This window comes from Odocoileus virginianus, chromosome 22 (assembly GCF_023699985.2).
Source record: "Odocoileus virginianus isolate 20LAN1187 ecotype Illinois chromosome 22, Ovbor_1.2, whole genome shotgun sequence".
NCBI classification, from domain to species: Eukaryota; Metazoa; Chordata; class Mammalia; order Artiodactyla; family Cervidae; genus Odocoileus; species Odocoileus virginianus.
This window is the reverse complement of record NC_069695.1, coordinates 5,097,016-5,113,831: the sequence shown is the minus strand read 5'-3', so window position 1 is coordinate 5,113,831 and position 16,816 is coordinate 5,097,016. Positions and strand designations below refer to the sequence as shown.

At 40.1% G+C, this 16,816-nt stretch overlaps 1 long non-coding RNA gene across 3 annotated transcripts in view; it reads left to right on the top strand.

Moving 5' to 3' along the window:
* The window catches only part of LOC110148591 (uncharacterized), a 103,500-nt gene that overhangs the window by 77,008 nt on the left and 9,676 nt on the right, over positions 1-16,816 (top strand). Inside the window, exons 1-2 of one of the 3 annotated variants that reach the window (XR_011482666.1) lie at positions 8,915-9,302; positions 13,219-13,298. This is a non-coding gene — a long non-coding RNA (uncharacterized lncRNA). Of the gene's footprint in view, positions 1-8,914; positions 9,303-10,453; positions 10,750-13,218; positions 13,299-16,816 lie in introns of those variants that run through there. The other 2 variants (XR_011482665.1, XR_011482667.1) reach the window with 2 other exon arrangements.

The window sequence follows — 16,816 nt, the reverse complement described above, 5'->3', positions numbered from 1 at the left end:
TTAATTTAAAAAAATGTATGTTTGCAGTTCAGGACTTCATAACTAACGTACAAAGATTTTATAAAGTACAATTTATTTCCACCGTTGAAAGAAAAATGGTAAAATTTAATGATCTCCTTTGTTGGAAGACTTTGTTGAGATCAGACTATCAGAAAAAGATATCCAGAAGGACAAATATTCTTTCAGAGTATTATAAAATATTTGGAGAAAAGCATGAAACAAGAATGAGTTCTTCCTAGACTGGAAATCAAGCATATCAAAGGGAATAGAAAGGGAAGAAGGGGGAAAATGAATATTTACTGGAGCCTCATTGCCACTGTTATCTCAGAAACACATTTTATCAAAGGGGAAAAAAAAGGGCTTGGTAAAATGACTACAGACATGTGCCATCCCATCCTCTGAAGCGGTTCTATTAGAATATCCTGTAGTTCTCGAGGATGTTTCATAGACAGGATATCGTTTCTGTTCAAAATGATAAGGTGGAGAACATGTAGCCAAGTGAAATTAGCCAAGTGGCAGAACATTCGCATATAAAATAATTTATAGTTCACCATGAATGTTGTGAAATCTGGGACGTGTACAATGCTGAGTTATGAATTCAGCCCTTGTTAATGTTTCCTTTGCAAGATGTGATGGGAAACAGCTATTAAAAATACTAGCGTCACTATTTATTCAAAGATTCCACATCATCAGAATAAATTGCCTAAGAGGAAACATCTTGTTCATAATGATTTGGAATACAGAGCTTAAAGTTTCATGCGCGGAATGTTTAGCTTTATAATAAGGAAGCATTCATAATATGTGTGTGATATTTGTTAGCGCTAAAGATATAGCTAAATGTTTTATGAAAGAACTAGTGTGCACTTGATTTTACAATAAACAGTTAAAACTCCTGGAGTAGATTTGATGCAAGTGGAATGTTTGCTTAGATTTAGCAGCGAGGAGTACTGTAAATAATTCATGGGGTGTAATTTGACTCGATATTTCTCTGGCCTTTGAGGTCTGTGGATCTGCCTCTTTTCCCCATGTAACTGTTTTCTCCTTCAGGTAGCAGTCCTTATGGTTTGCAGTTCAGCTCTGGGGCCAACTGGAAAGTAAATTCAGATCAGCTGATGAAAATGTGTGTGATAGATCAGAGGGAATCTTGTGCCTTCCTGTGTACACAGTCATGAAGGCCTTCAGAGGAACCACCTACTCCCTTGTTTGAGAAAGATGATGAAAAACAAGAGGTGGAGGGCTGCTCTCAGATGGTGCCCATTGGTTCTTGTTCTTTAGTGGCAGAGGTCTCTGCCTCCGACTTCCTTTCCAGCAAATCAGGCGTAATTAGGTGAGAAGTTTACAGTGAGACCAAAAAAGTTAAAAATCTGGTGACTTAGGGCCATTGCCCCACATCATTGCGACTGATGTGCTCAGTTGTTCAGTCAAGTCTGACTATTGCGACCCCGTGGACTGTAGCCGGCCAAGCTCCTCTGTCCATGGGATTTTCCAGGCAAGAATACAGGAGGGGGTTGCTGTTGCCTACTCCAGGGGATCTTCCCAACCCCGGATCGAAGCCCCGTAATCTCTTGTGTCTCCTACCTTGGCAAGCAGACCATGGCAAAGGATTAATTGTACATTACTAACTTGAACTATGATGCCCAAGGCCATCTCTAGGGAGTGAAGGGCTCTACCCTCCTTCCCTTGGCAATTATATTAAGGCAATATCAGGTCCCAGAGAAGACCAGGGGCAGCCTTGAAGGGGAAATGGGGAAAATGTGAAGGGAGAATGCAACCATTCTCCTTAGTGTGACTGGGGGCTTCACCAAGCTTTAGAGTTGCCAAGGCCACCTTCTTCTCAGCCACCAGCTTCCTTTGGGAATAATTCTTGGCTACTTTCCTTACTTTCACTTAAGTTATTAGGAATCTAAATATTTTTTTTTCAATTTTAGTGATTTAGTCACTTCAGTTGCTCAATTGTGTCCAACTCTTTGTGACCCCATGGACTGCAGCGCACCAGGCCTCCCTGTCCTTCACCATCTCCTGGAGTCTGCTCAAACTCATGTCCATTGAATCAGGTGATGCCATCCAACCATCTCATCCTCTGTCATCCCCTTCTCGTCCTGCCTTCAATCTTTCCCAGCATCAGGGTCTTTTCCAATGAGTAAGCTTTTCGCATCAGGTGGCCAAAGCATTGGAGTTTCAGCTTCAGCATCAGTCCTTCCAATGAACACCCAGGACTGATCTCCTTAGGATGGACTGGTTGGATCTCCTTGCAGTCCAAGGGACTCTCAAGAGTCTTCTCCAACACCACAGATCAAAAGCATCAATTCTTCAGCGCTCAGCTTTCTTTCTTTTAGTGATTGTCAAACTCTAATGAGGTGCTTGATTATTTTGTTTCTTTGATTTGTTTTTGATGTTTCTTTAGGCATTGTTTAGAGATAACCTATCCATTACATGCAATTTGAGTCCACAGATGTTTTTCCTTTCTAGTATGAGTTGTGTTGAAATAGGCTTCTGAGAGGGGCTTCCCAGGTGGTGCCTGTGGTAAAAAACCTGCCTGCCGATGCCACAGATGTAAGAGACGTGGGTTCAATCCCTGGGTTGGGAAGATCCCCTGGAGTGGGGCATGGCAACCCACCCCCAGTATTCTTGCCTGGAGAATACCGTGGACAGAGGAGCCTGGCAGTGTACAGTTTGTAGGGTTGCAAAGAGTGGAACACCACTGAAATGACTTAGCATGCAGGCAGGATTCGGAGAGGGCAACTGCCAGGCCATTCCTCTCCACTTCAGCCTCCACCACAAACACACAGAGGGAAGAATACTCCCCAAGCCCTGCAGGAAGGGAATAACCTCCACTAAGGGATAATTCAGAGGAGAAATAATCATTTAGAAAGACGTTCATATCAAGGGCACTAAACCTTTAGTAAGAATAGTGCATAAAGCCTTCCTTACCGGCCTTCACGTGTCTGCAATGGAGAAAGGTGGACTGGAAAGTGTGTTTCTTCCCTGAGCATCCTCCAGATAGGATGCAGTTAGCAACCGCTCTGGGAGCCAGGCGAGGGGAAATTCTCACCTTGGCTCCAACACCAGTTAGCTTGTGAAGTTGGCCCTTCCGCCCTCCAGCTTCCTTAGGCATCAGCTGATTCTAGAATCCCTTCCAACTTCAGTCTCCTCTTGTTCGAGGTGAGTGTTTCCTGAATTGCAGTCAGACGTATCCCAAAACGGTCAGAGGGGAGCTCCCCCTTTTCAGTGGAAGAAAATGTGTTCCTTTTAATGTGGACCAAGGTAATAGTTTCTATACCCGGATGTGGGCCTGTAGAGAACAAAGAATTGTGAGGAGGGAAATCTAGGGAGTGGGGTTTTACTGAAGTATAGAGCCTAGAAGGGACTTCCCTGGCGGTCCAGGGGTTAAGGCTTCACCTTCTGGGGCTTCCCTGGTGGCTCAGTGGTATAGAATCTCCCTGCCACTGCAGGAGACATGGGTTCGATCCCTGGTCCAGGAGGAGCCACGTGCTGTGGAGCAACTAAGCTCTTGTGCCACAACTACTGAGTCCACATGCCACAACGACTGAGCCCGAGCACCCTAGAGCCCGTGCTGCACAATAAGAGATGCTACCACGGCGAGAGACCCGCGCACCGTGACTACTGCCAAACAAACAAATAAATAAAATTACATGTAAAAAAAAAACTCCACCTTCCAATGCAGGGGGTGTGGGCTCAGTCTGTGGTCGGGCAGCTAAGATCCCACATGCCTTGTGGCCCACCCCCCCAAAAAAAAAATCAAAACATAGAAAAAAAACCAAGAGGCACTATTGTAAAAAATTCAATAAAATCTTCAAAACATGGTCCATGTTAAAAAAAAAAATCTTAAAAACAGAATAGAGCCTAGAAGAGGAATGTATCGGTACCATGATATTATCATGGTGCTCCTACATGGTGGAAGGCACGTTACATTGTATCATACCAGAAGGGTCTCACAGGCCACAGGACGACCCTTCGGTGCTTTCACGCTATGAATGTCAGGACGACCCTTCGGTGCTTTCACGCTATGAATGTCATTGTTCCGCTGCCTTCAAGAAATGACCTTCACATGTGTTGACCTGCAGACCACCTCAGCTCAGCCAAGCCACCCTCCACAGCACCCCCTTGCTCCTTCAAGACCCGTAGAATTCCCTCTCCCGGTCTTGACTCCTAATCACGCGAGTGCAATCATCTAACGCAATCAATCAGACCAAGACCAAATTCCTTTAAGTAAATGAAAAGAAAAAGATGTTTAAAAAGAGAGAGAGTGAAGAAGGATTCAGCAGGTAAATCATCATTTCAGGCCAGGAACCAAACTAGAGGCACTGACATATTACAAAACCCAAGGCGTCAAGAATCTGCATGTTATCTCCAGAATCCTTAGGAATGTATTCATGCTTGGAGAACTCTCTGCTGAAAGCAAGGTATTTGCCCAGACAGGGCCACCTGCGGCTCTGCTTTGTAACGTCTTCTTCCAGAAGCCAGAAACTTGGGTTCTGAAGCAGTGCAGAGGCTCACTGGCCTCTTTGAGCCACTGCTTTGTAAGACAACGCTGTGATTTTTTATGGAGCATGTCCACTGGGGCGCTGACCAGGATGGAACCTATTTAGCTCACAAGTCCTGACAGTTTCATAGCCAAAAGGTGGGTTAAAAGGCAGTTCATCAAAGTTCAAATCATGATAAGAGCCCTAGCATGAAATGGGAGGCTGGACCTGCCATAAAGAGAGGTATTATTTTGGGAAAGGTTGGCATGTTTATGATTCTTGAGGCTATGTGAGTTCAATTTTTCCCCTTAAACATCTGCCACAGGTGCTGGGGAAACACTGCTGTATTTTTGTATGAACATGGTGTAAATAATGTCCACTTTCAATAAACCTTTAAAACCAAAACAGCTGCCATTTGGGGCTTAAAAACAACTTGTGACTTCCCGTAAGTCTGAGTGACCTTATCACCGTTCTCTAACACTGAAAAATGTTATCCTCATCCCCTCCGCACCACCCCACCTTTGGTCTGTAGCCCTGTAAAGTTCATAGCACTTCTCTCTGTTTTTCAGAATACGTGGCGATGGTTTTAAGAAATAAATAAACTACTTGTCGTAGATCTTTAGAGGGGGTCCTGAAGCTAGAGCACGTACTGCTGTCTGGGGAAGAAGGCACACTCTGCTTTGTGATTAAAGAAAAAAACAAAACCAGAAAACCAACTCTTTAAAACACTCCGGTACTCAGAGGGGCTTTAGAAAAACGCGTGTGACCCTTTGTTTCTATGTGTTTGTTATATGTTGTAAGTCACAAGAACTTGGACTTTACCTTCTAAATTCTTCTGTGATTTGCTAAAGATTTGACCCAGGACAGGAAGCAATGTACAAAGTCGATGCATGTAATAAATATTACCTCTGAGTTTTCAGGCCTTTATATGTGTTCTCTTTCTTAGCCACAGCAGATTTCCTTTTTTCAGCTGCAGTTGATTCAAAAGTTCTCCCTTCAGCAGTTCTTCTTGTGCCGTGGGAGCAGGTTGGTGACATCCAAAGGGATGATGGATTTCTCCTCTCACTTCTAACACAAATAATGCAGTTTATCTCCTTTAAGATTTTACTTATTTATTTATTTTTTACAACTTTATTTCTGAAGATAAAATGGGAGGGACTTCCCTGGAAGTCCAGTGGTTGAGACTCCATGCTTGCGGTGTAGGGTGTACGTGTTTGATCCCTGGTTGGGCAGTGAAGACCCCTGCATGCCGCCTGGCACAGCCAAAAAAAATCTGTAACAGTCAAAAGTAAAAAAAAAAAAAAAAAGATAACTTGTGAAATGATGGAAAAAGAGAATCCAGAACATTTTTACACATTATGGGATTTGATATGTGTCCAGGGACTCTTTCATAGCTTAATACTCAATAGATAGTTGGGACGTCACAGGTGCTGCTGGTGCTGCTGAGTCGCTTCAGTCGTGTCCAACTCTGTGCGACCCCATAGACGGCAGCCCACCAGGCTCCCCCGTCCCTGGGATTCTCCAGGCAAGAACACTGGAGTGGGTTGCCATTTCCTTCTCCAGTGCATGAAAGGGAAAAGTGAAAGTGAAGTCGCTCAGTCGTCCGACTCTACGCGACCCCATGGACCGCAGCCCACCAAGCTCCTCCGTCCATGGGATTCTCCAGGCAAGAGGACTGGAGTGGGCTGCCGTTGCCTTCTCCACTTCACAGGTGACTCAGTGGTAAAGGATCTACCTGCCAGTGCAGGAGATGCAGGAGATGTGGATTCGATCCCTGGGTTGGGAAGATCCCCTGGAGGAGGAAATGGCCCTCCAGTATTCTTGCCGGGGAAATCCCATGGACAGAGAAGCCTGGCGGGCTGTGTCCGTGGGGTCACCCAGAGTCAAGACATGGCTGAGTGAGTGAGCGCAGCACACCCATTAGGTCCTTGAGTGGAGACATGTTAACTAGGATCACTAGTTTACCTGGTCGAGATCCCTGGTCCTGCTGATTGAGCCTGGTGGCCTCCGCTGGGGTAGTTTTGCTCCCCTGATCCCAGGGGACACTCGGCAGTGTGGTTTGTTTGTGATAATATTGGGAGAGGATGCTCCTCCATCTGGTGGGAAGAGGCGAGGGAGACCACTGAGTGTCCCACAGCATGGCTCTCACAACGAAGAATTCACTCATTAAATGTCAGCAGTGCTGGGGCTGAGAAGTTCTGGGGGAGAAAAGTGATGCTGGGGTAAACATGGGGTTAAAGGTGAAGAGTTAAAGAGGGTATGAGAGATTAATTTGAAGATTGCTATCTTCACACGCCAGGTCCTAGCCCATCATCATACAAGAAAGAGAATCCTTCCTCAAGGCATCAGAGGAGACGCTTATGCAGGGGGGGACTCGGGGACCAACCCCAGGGAGTACTCTAGAGCTCCGTGTTGTTTTTCCCTTTCTCCCAGAAATCGCTAAGTGGCAGAACCGATAAAGGATATTTGTGTCATTTGCAGAGCATCTCCATTGCCCACTCCCTTGTTTTTTTCTAACTTGTTACAACACTTGTTTAATGTATAAAATATAAGCGAAATGGTAACCATTTAAATATTAATAATATGAAAGTTTCTACAGTAAGACAACTTCTTCTCCCCCCCTTCAATCAAGACCCCGCTTTGCTGATGTCACATTAAATCAGCTGTAGATTCTGTAGAAACTGTAGATTCATGAGTGGAATTTTACCTTACGCTCTGCCCCCAAGTAATGTATTACTCTGAATTTATTTATTTTTTTTTTCATTTAACAAAGATGTGGTAGATGCTTTTGGAATTTAACTCATTTGAATTGACCTTGTAATTTTTAAAATTGGCTGTGTAATTATTCATCCAACCTTTCCTCCCCTCTTTTGATCAACTTTCCCATTGTTTCTAACTTTTTGCCGTGGCAAACAGTGCGACAGTGAATACCTGTGTACATATAGCTTCAGTACTTGTATACTCACCACTTGGTATCCACCTCTTCTCAGATAAACCCGTGAATGTTGAAGTCCTTATATAAAATGTTACCTAGTATTTGCATGTAACCTCCTCACATCCTCCTGTCTCCTTTAAATCATCTCTAGAGTACTTATAACATCTAATACAATATAAATGCTATGTAAATATTTGCCACCAATGGCAAATTCAAGTTTTGCATTTTGGAATTTTCTGAAATTGTTTTTTTTTTCATATTTCCAATCCATGTTTGGTTGAATCCCTGAATGTAAACCCCAAGGATACAGAGAGCCAACTGTACTCTTATTTACTTAATAGTATTGTTATTTCTGTTGGATTCAAAATGGGATGGCTAAGAGAAAGGTAAAATATTTTTTAATCTAAAAATTACTGCTGTATTTCTTTAGATGTTTTAATAATTGACATCAACGAGGTATGAGTGCTTATTTCCCCATGATTTTGCCAGTAAAAGTTGTTAGTAATCATCTTAATTATTTAATAGGATCTAGTATGCTAACGGAGAAGGCAATGGCACACCACTCCAGTACTCTTGCCTGGAAAATCCCATGGATGGAGGAGCCTGGTAGGCTGCAGTCCATGGGGTTGCTAAGAGTTGGACACGACTGAGCGACTTCACTTTCACTTCTCACTTTCATGCATTGGAGAAGGAAATGGCAACCCACTCCAGTGTTCTTGCCTGGAGAATCCCAGGGACGGGGGAGCCTGGTGGGTTGCCGTCTATGGGGTCGCACAGAGTCGGACAGGACTGAACCGACTTAGCAGCAACAGCAGTACTATGCTAACATCATATATGTGCAAAGATATCCTAATATCATAAAATAGTCACTATAGTTTTTTGTGTTATATTTGTGTATATATATATATATATACTCACATATATATACATATATATATATATCTTTAGTCTAGACTTTATGTATGATGTGAAATAAAAGCCTAATTCTATTTTCTTCAAATGGAAAGCCAGTTGGCACAAACTATTGTATAACCGATCATGTTCCCATGGATTTAAATATGATCTTTATCACATACATTATTTCCATAGTAGAAGTGTTTGTTTCCGATCATTTAATTATATTACACTGGTTATTTTCACCTCTGCCGTTACCACACTGTTACCACACGGTTTAACTCTTATAGCTTTATAATAAATTTTTATATCTAGTAAAACAAGTTGCTCTTTTTTTCTATTGCTTCAAAATACACATAATACAAAATCGACCATTTTACATTTTTAATTGTAAAGTCCAGTAGCCTTAAGACATTCACATTGTTGTGCAACCATCACCAGCGTTCATTGCCAGAACTTTCTCATCTTCCCCAACTGAAACTCTGTCCTCATTAATCACTAACTCCTCGATTTCTCCCTCCCCCAGCCGTTGGCAGCTATCATTCTGCTTTCTTTCTCTATAAAACAATTTGACTACTCTTGTTGTTGTTATTTAGTCGCCCAGTCCTGTCCGACTCTCTGCGACCCCAGGGACTGCAGCCCGCCAGGCTCCTCTGTCCATGGGATTCTCCAGGCAAGAAGACTGGACTGGGTTGCCATTTCCTTCTCCAGGGGATCTTCCCGACCCAGGGATCAGACCTGGGTCTCCGGCACTGCAAGCGGATTCTCTGCCACTGAGCCACCAGGGAAACCTTACTACTCTAAGGAACTCATATAAATGAGCTCACATAAATGAAATCATACAGTATTTGTCCTTTAGTGACTGGCTTACTCACTTAGCATGGTGCCCATGGGCTTCTGTGGTGGTTCAGATAATAAAGAATCTGCCTGCAATGCAAGAGACCCAGGTTCAATCTTGGCACCTTATAAAAAATCATTTGACCATATCTGTGAGTATTTATTTCTGGGCTCTGTATTCCATTCCATTGGTCTACATGTCTATCTTGATGCCAGTGCCACTCAGTTTTGATTACCATAGCTTTACAGTAAGTTTTCATCTTGTTATTAAAATTTATTTATTTTCCAAAAATATTATGCCTTTTCTTGCTCACTTTCCCTTCAGATTGAAGTGTGGAGTACTGTCTCAATTGATATTTTGAGCATTAATGTGTAGACTAATTTGAAAATAACAGAGTTTTAGTTTTACAATATTGGTTTTTACCATTCACAATTATGGTAGTTTCTCTTTTTAGTGAGATTATTTTTTGGCTCTGAATAAAAATTTTAATTTGCATCCTTGTCTGGCATATTTCTTATTAGTTTTATTTCATGTATGAGTTCGTCTTAATTTTATCTTCCTTAGGTCTGTTGGTTTTTAATGGAATTTTTTCCATTACATTTTTTATTGGTTATTGTTAGTGTTGAGAACAGATTATTTTTGAATTTTGTTGTTTTATACTGATAATTGAATTCTCTTACTTGTTTTAATATTATTCCATTGCTTCTCTCTCTCTTTTTTGGTAGGTTAGATAATCATATTGTCCACAAGTAATGAAATTTTACTTTTTCAATTCCATTATTTGTATCATTTATTGCTTATTGTCCACAAGTAATGAAATTTTACTTTTTCAATTCCATTATTTGTATCATTTATTGCTTATTGTCCACAAGTAATGAAATTTTACTTTTTCAATTCCATTATTTGTATCATTTGTTGCTTTTATATCATATTGTCTTCTGGTGCCCAGTCATGGCAAATATTTTTGTTTTATTTTTGAATGCCAGTGTATCTAATATTCATTATCAAGAGTAATAATAGCTATAGGTTTCTGATTGATCACCTTCATAAGTTAAGGAAGTGTTTTTCTACATTTGGAAAAAGATATTGAACTTTAGTATATAATGTGTTGGCATAGATTGAAATAATAATTTATTTTTAATTTATTAAGATGCTAAATTATGTTCTTATTTTCTTAATTTTGAATTATCCTCATGCTCCTGGGATAAACCTTTCTAGGTACACTTTGTTTTCTGTTTTAATACCTTGTTAGGTTCAATTTAGCAATGTGCTATTTAGAACTTTTTCATTTATATTCATGAGTTAACTGATGTCTAGTTTTCTTTCTTAATTTTGATGTTGGGAGTTTCTTACCTTGTGATATGTTTTAATACTTTCATTTTTAGCTTCCCGGTGGTGCTAGTGTTAAAGAACCCACCTGCCAATGCAGGAGACAAAAGGTGTGGTTGTTTTCCCTGGGTCAGGAGGATCCCCTAGAGAAGGGCATGGCAGTCATCTCCAGTATTCTTGCCTGGAGAATCTCTTGGACATAGGAACCTGGTAGGCTATAGTCGATAGAGTCACAAAGAGTTGAATACAACTAAAGTGACTTAGCACATGTGAGTATTAAATAATAGAAATCATCTAGTTTTTAAAGTTTGAACAACAAAACTGGAGGAGGATTAATCTTTGACTAAATTTTCCATTTATTTTATGGTTATTGATTTAGTCAGATTTTTTTTTAGCCTTTCTTGACTCAATTTTGAGCATTCACACTGTCTTAGAAAATTATCCATTTCACCTACATTTTCAAGTATGTGTGCATAAATTTTATAAAGTGTTTTCCTAAGGTTTTAACATTTATTATTTCTATAGCTAAGTACCTCTTATTTCTACTGCTATTTGTATTTTCATTTTTTCCTGATTATATTTCCCTGCTTACTCTTTAAGCAACACTTCTTTGCTTTTATTGACCAAGTAAACTAATTATTTTCTTTTCTATTTTATATCTCTATCTCTATTTATATACTCACATCTGGTTTTTATCCTTTTTTGTGCATGTGGGGAGGCTCATTTGTTCTTTATTTAGCTTTTAGTATGAGTGCTTTAGTTCACTTATTTTCAGTCCTTTCTTGTTTTCCGTAAGATTCTGTGAACCCCTAAATTTTGATGTGTGATGCTCTCAGTGTTACCACTTTATAAATGGTCTGCAATATAAATCATCAATTTCAAGACTAATTAGAAAACATTAAAAAATTTCTAGTGGATAGACTTTAATTTGACCATTATTTTTTGTTTTTAATGTTTAGCTTTGTTGCATCATAGCTGTGGGATATGGTTTGCGTGATTTCTACTATTAAAAACTCTTCTGAGAATATTTTTGTGGCCAAATATATCATCAGTGTTATAAATGGTGTTTGGAAAGGATGTTTATTCTGCTTCCTTTATTACAAAATTTTCCATATATTTACTAAATCAATCATGTTAATTGTGCTATTCAAATTCTCTCTTTTTTGGTGTGTTTTTTCCTATCAATTTCTGAGAAGTATTAAATTTTCCATTATGATATTACATTTGTCAATAGCTTTTTGTATTCAGACAGATTTTTTTAAATGCAGTTTGATAGTTAGCTGTTAGATGTACTGCTTTCCTTTGTGGAGTGGACTGCATTTGTCTTATTTCTGCTTCTTGCCTTGACTAACTAAATTGTTACTACTTCTGCTTTATATTGTTAGTATTTGCCTACTATATCTTTGTCGATCACTTTATATTTGATCTTTCTGAATCGTTTTGTTCTAGGCATATCTCTTGGAAACAGATATACCTGGGTTTTGCTTAAAAACCTAATCTGAAATTCTGTCTTTGAATTGGGAAATTTATCTGTCGCCATTTACCAGGAAAATGGAAACATTTGGTCTCACTCTGATATCCCTGGTTGGTTTCCTATTTTTATGTAAATTAGTTTTTTTACCTTTTCCTGGAGTGATTTCATTTTCTTTACTCTTATTTTTTTCTTTACTGGTTTGAAAGATATACATACTACCACTGTTATCTAGGGCTTATGCTTATTTCTTAATAACATGTTTGAACGTATTCCCTTTTGTCATTTTCTAACATGAGTTAGTGTCTCTCACCTCCTCCTTAAACAAGATAAAAGTGTGAAGCTTGGCCTCTTACCTCTTTTCTTCTTTAGTTCCTCCTCTGATTTGATAAAAAAACCATTTCATTTTCATGTTTGTCTTTTTTTGCCTTTATTTTGTAAGGATTATTTCCTAATAATTGAATTAAGCTTCAAAACACCATTATGAAAAATTATTTTGCTCTAGTTGGAAATTTTTTGTGGTCCTTAACTTAATCATCACTTCTTGAAGCTCACGTATTTCTTCTCCTTGGATTTGTTTTTAATTTTTCTGACACAAAACTCTTGAGTAACTTTTTAAAAAAGGCTTTGTGGGTGGTACTGATTTCTGGAATATCTGTAAATGGCTTTATTGAATTATTGGGCTTAAGAATCAATAGCCCCAATTTTTTTCCTTCTAACTTTGAAGATATTTTTCCACTATATTTTAGGATTCCAAGTTTGATTATTTTTCAAGTGAAAGAATGAAAAACTGTCCAGTCAGTTGTTTAGTCCTCCATCTACTTTTATGTTTTAGGCACAATATTAGGCTACAGAAATTTAGAGAAAGTAATACTGATCTATAAATGATTGTCTGTGGAAAGAAGAGGAATCAAGTAACTGAATTTGCTTAAAATAATTTCCTTTGCAGGGGACACATTTAAACTGGATAGTGACACAGAAGCAAACATTTTTGCTAGAGAATTTATAATCTTATCTAGTCCACATTCTGATTCTTATATAAAAATGTTAGATGGAATTTGACTAGATAAATCTGGACTAGATTAGAACTGCATAGAATTCAAGGAAATAAATATATTGCAACAGCTATGTTCATTGCAACAGCTATGTTCATTGATTTCTGTGCTGTCTGTGGCTGCTTTCATAATACGGTGGCAGAATTGAGTATTTGCAACAAAGATTACATGGCTTCCAAAATCTAAAATATTTACTCTCTGGCTCTTTACAGAGAACATTTTCTGACTCTGGTCTAGAACACGTGTCAGCATGAATCAGCGCTTCTGTTAGTACAACTCCACGACCACAAAGGTAGGTTAAAACACCAAATCTTGACTTCCTTAGGGTGGTTGATGAGATTAATAACAAGTTCAGAAACTCGGTTGGCCTGTGTGTTATACAGAAAGAGTGGAAGCTTACCTCTCCGTCTTGTACTATTGTTAATAATCACTTGCTCTTTAAATTATTTCCTTTTTTCAGTCTTGTTTTTTTCTCATGTTCTGGGAGTTGTGCAATTCAGCACTGCGATTTTCATTCTCTGACTGCATGATGTGAGCGAAGCTGGCATATTTGCTAATGTGCTGTTGTGTGGGCTCCGGCTGCTGATTGCTTTTGGCCTAGGTGCTGTGCAGAGCTCCAAGGTTTGGCTTTGTGAACACTGCCTGGCAAAGCGGAAACATTTTGTGAAATTTCACAAATGTCACACACACCCGCACACACACACATTTCCAATGGCAAAATTCACCCCCTTGGCACACAGTTTTCCCCAGGTTTTTGTTCTTCATAATAAATCTTTAACCATCGTTCTTCCTACGGGGGCATTTTAGTGGGTAGACTTGCTTTTGCTTTGATAAAACTTGCACTTAAAAGTCCTTGGTTTCCAGGGTGTTCTGATGATTTTCCCTTTCTCAAAAATTTAATGTGATCTTTTATTCCAAAGAGAAAGCAGCTTTATTTCAAGCCCAACTGTTCCCTCAGACAAAGATTCCCTGATTTAATTTCCAGCAAAAACCGTTTTTCAAGATGGAACCCATAGAAACCAATCTCTCAGATTCACCACCCTGAAGTCAGAGTGAGACACAGGGAGTTGAATTCAGAGAAAAACTGGGCACGTTTCATTCTTCTTGTGCATGAATTATAGCATCTAAAAAAGTATAAGAGTGCTTAATTCCAATAAAAGTGCTTCTTGGTATATCTTTCAGTGTTTCCTTCACGGGTAGCTAAGAGCTCTTTAAAAACAAAACTGAGGTCTTTAAAAACTTTAGAATGAGGGGAGGGATGTTATTGTCAGTGGATCACAGATGACGTTAAACTAGGGAGAGGTAAACTTTTCTCTTTTTTTAATTAAATTTTATTTATTTATTGGCCATGCTGCGTAGCACGTGGGATCCTAGTTCCATGACCAGGGATCAAACTCATGCCCCCTGCACTGGAAGTGCAGAGTGCTAACCATTCGACCACCGTGGAAGTCCTAAACTTTTCTTGAACTCAATCAAGATGTCACTGGGGGCTGAGCAGACTATTAAGTTTATGGTGTATCTGTTCTGAGCATTTGCCGACTTTAGGATATGCCTCTGGTTTAAGAAAGTTCTTCCAATTCAACTCTCTAAATTAGTGTTTCTCCCTGGTCTTATGGCTCTGGTTTACAGTCTCCTAGCACCCTTACTGTTATTACTGACAATGACCCCTCACCCTCATCCGTTCCTCTTGACCACAGGGTCCTTGCACCTGTGAGCTGCCATCCTGGCAGCCTTGATCCGATGGGCTTGGCTCTCCACTATGCTTGCCGTGCCCTTCTTGGTTTAGACCTTTTCTGGTAACAATAATTGGGCAGTTGTCTGGATGCAAGGGATTCAGGTGCAACCAAGCCAAATGGGACGGCCTCAGCCACACCGTTTGAAACACACTATATTTACTGGAGAACAGATGGCGCACTTGAGAAACTCTAAAGAGAAAATTAATGTCTTTATTTTGTCAAGTTATAGATCCGGCCCCAACTGTTTAGGGGGAAAAAAAAAATGTTTCATCCAGTGCTCAGTGTTCTGGGATAATTGTTCAGAATTTGTCATGGAAATGTTAAGAGTTAAAAGTCTGTGCTCCAGAGTTATACTGCCTGGGTTCAAACAATGACTTTGCCACTGAGTAGCTCAGTGACTTTGGACAAATTACATAGCTACTCTGCCTCAGTGTCCTCATGTGTAAACTAGGAAAAATATCTGCTTCTGTGCCATCCAATTCAGTGTAGACTAGCCCTGTATGATTATTTAAATTTAATTAAAATTAAATGAGGGTAACAATTTATTTCTTCAGTTGTACCAGCCACATTTCAAAGGCTTAATAGACAACATATAGTTAGTGTCTACTATATTGGAGAAGAGAAAGTAGAATGTTTCTACCATAAAGTTCCATTCTATATCAAAGGGTTGTTGTTGTTGCCCGACTCTTTTGCAACCCCATGGACTGTAGCCTTCCAAGCTCCTTTTTCCATGGGATTTCCCAGGCAAGAATACTGGAGTGGGTTGTCATTTCCTTCTCCAGGGGAATCTTCCCGACCCAGGGACTGAACCCGTGTCTCCTGCGTTGACAGGCGGATTCTTGATGACGGGGCCACCAGGGAAGCCATATCGAACGGTTGTAATGAGGAGTAAATGAGTTAATAGATATAAAGTGCTTAAAACAATGCCCAGCCTGTAGAAAAGGGTCAATATATCTATCAGCACCATTATTTCTATGCTTCTCTCCTTTCCTAACGCTTCTTCAAAATGGCAGCTGGGTCTACTGCGGAAGAGTAGGTTTACTTCACTTCCTGGTTATTAGTTTTCTAAAAGTTTTATTTCCTGTACCATCTTGTAAGTTTCCACGGGGCAGGGATTTCTTCTTTCTTAAAGAGAAGTATTGTCATAGAGGTGATGTGAGGGCTATTTTCTGCCTGTTTTCTGCCACTTAGTAACTGTGTCCTTATGCAAGTTATTTACTTTTTCTCAATTTCTACTAATGTGAGATAATAATATTTAATATAATAAAATCTTCGAAGGTTGTTGAGAGAATTAAGTGAATTAACATAAGTACTTAAAATGAGACCTGGCTCTGTTAAGTTCTCAGAAAGTATTACTTCATATTCATATTATTATTTCTGCTCTGTCCTTGACTCTTTTTCAAAATGGCATGGGATACTAGTGGAGAAAGTGTTTGGTTCACTCTTTACTGGTGGGGGGAGTTGTGGGAGTCTTACGGCTCTTCTTGGCCTTTGGGATGATATCTGTTTGTCCCTCTGCTGGGAATGGAATTGAAAGTGAAAGTGAAAGTTGCTCAGTTGTGTGGGTAGCCTTTCCCTTCTCCAGGGGATCTTCCCAACCCAGGGATTAAACCCAGGTCTCCCATGTTGCAGGCAGATTCTTTACCAGCTGAGTCACAAGGGAAGCCCAAGAATACTGGAGTGGGTAGCCTATCTCTTCTCCAGCGGATCTTCCTGCCCCAGGAATCAAACTGGGGTCTCCTGCATTGCAGGCGGCTTCTTTACCAGCTGAGCCAGCAGGGAAGCCCCGGGAATGGAATTGGTGGTTGACTTAATCTGTGGTTCAGTGTCATCAGCCTAGCTAGGCATCTACAATCCCAGCTTGCTGGTATGGTCATCCTTTGGGTCTCAATGATACCAAGACCCACTGTGTCTCTGCCATATCTTGCTTTTGGTTACTGATTGGTAGTCACTCCCAGCCTCCACTGCAAAGTCAATTTCTATCTCATCATGGCTGGTTCCTGGGCGTTCCACTCTTCTACACCAAGCTTTCAACCCCATTTGGAAGAGTTTCAGAAACTTCTGGGCATCGTAC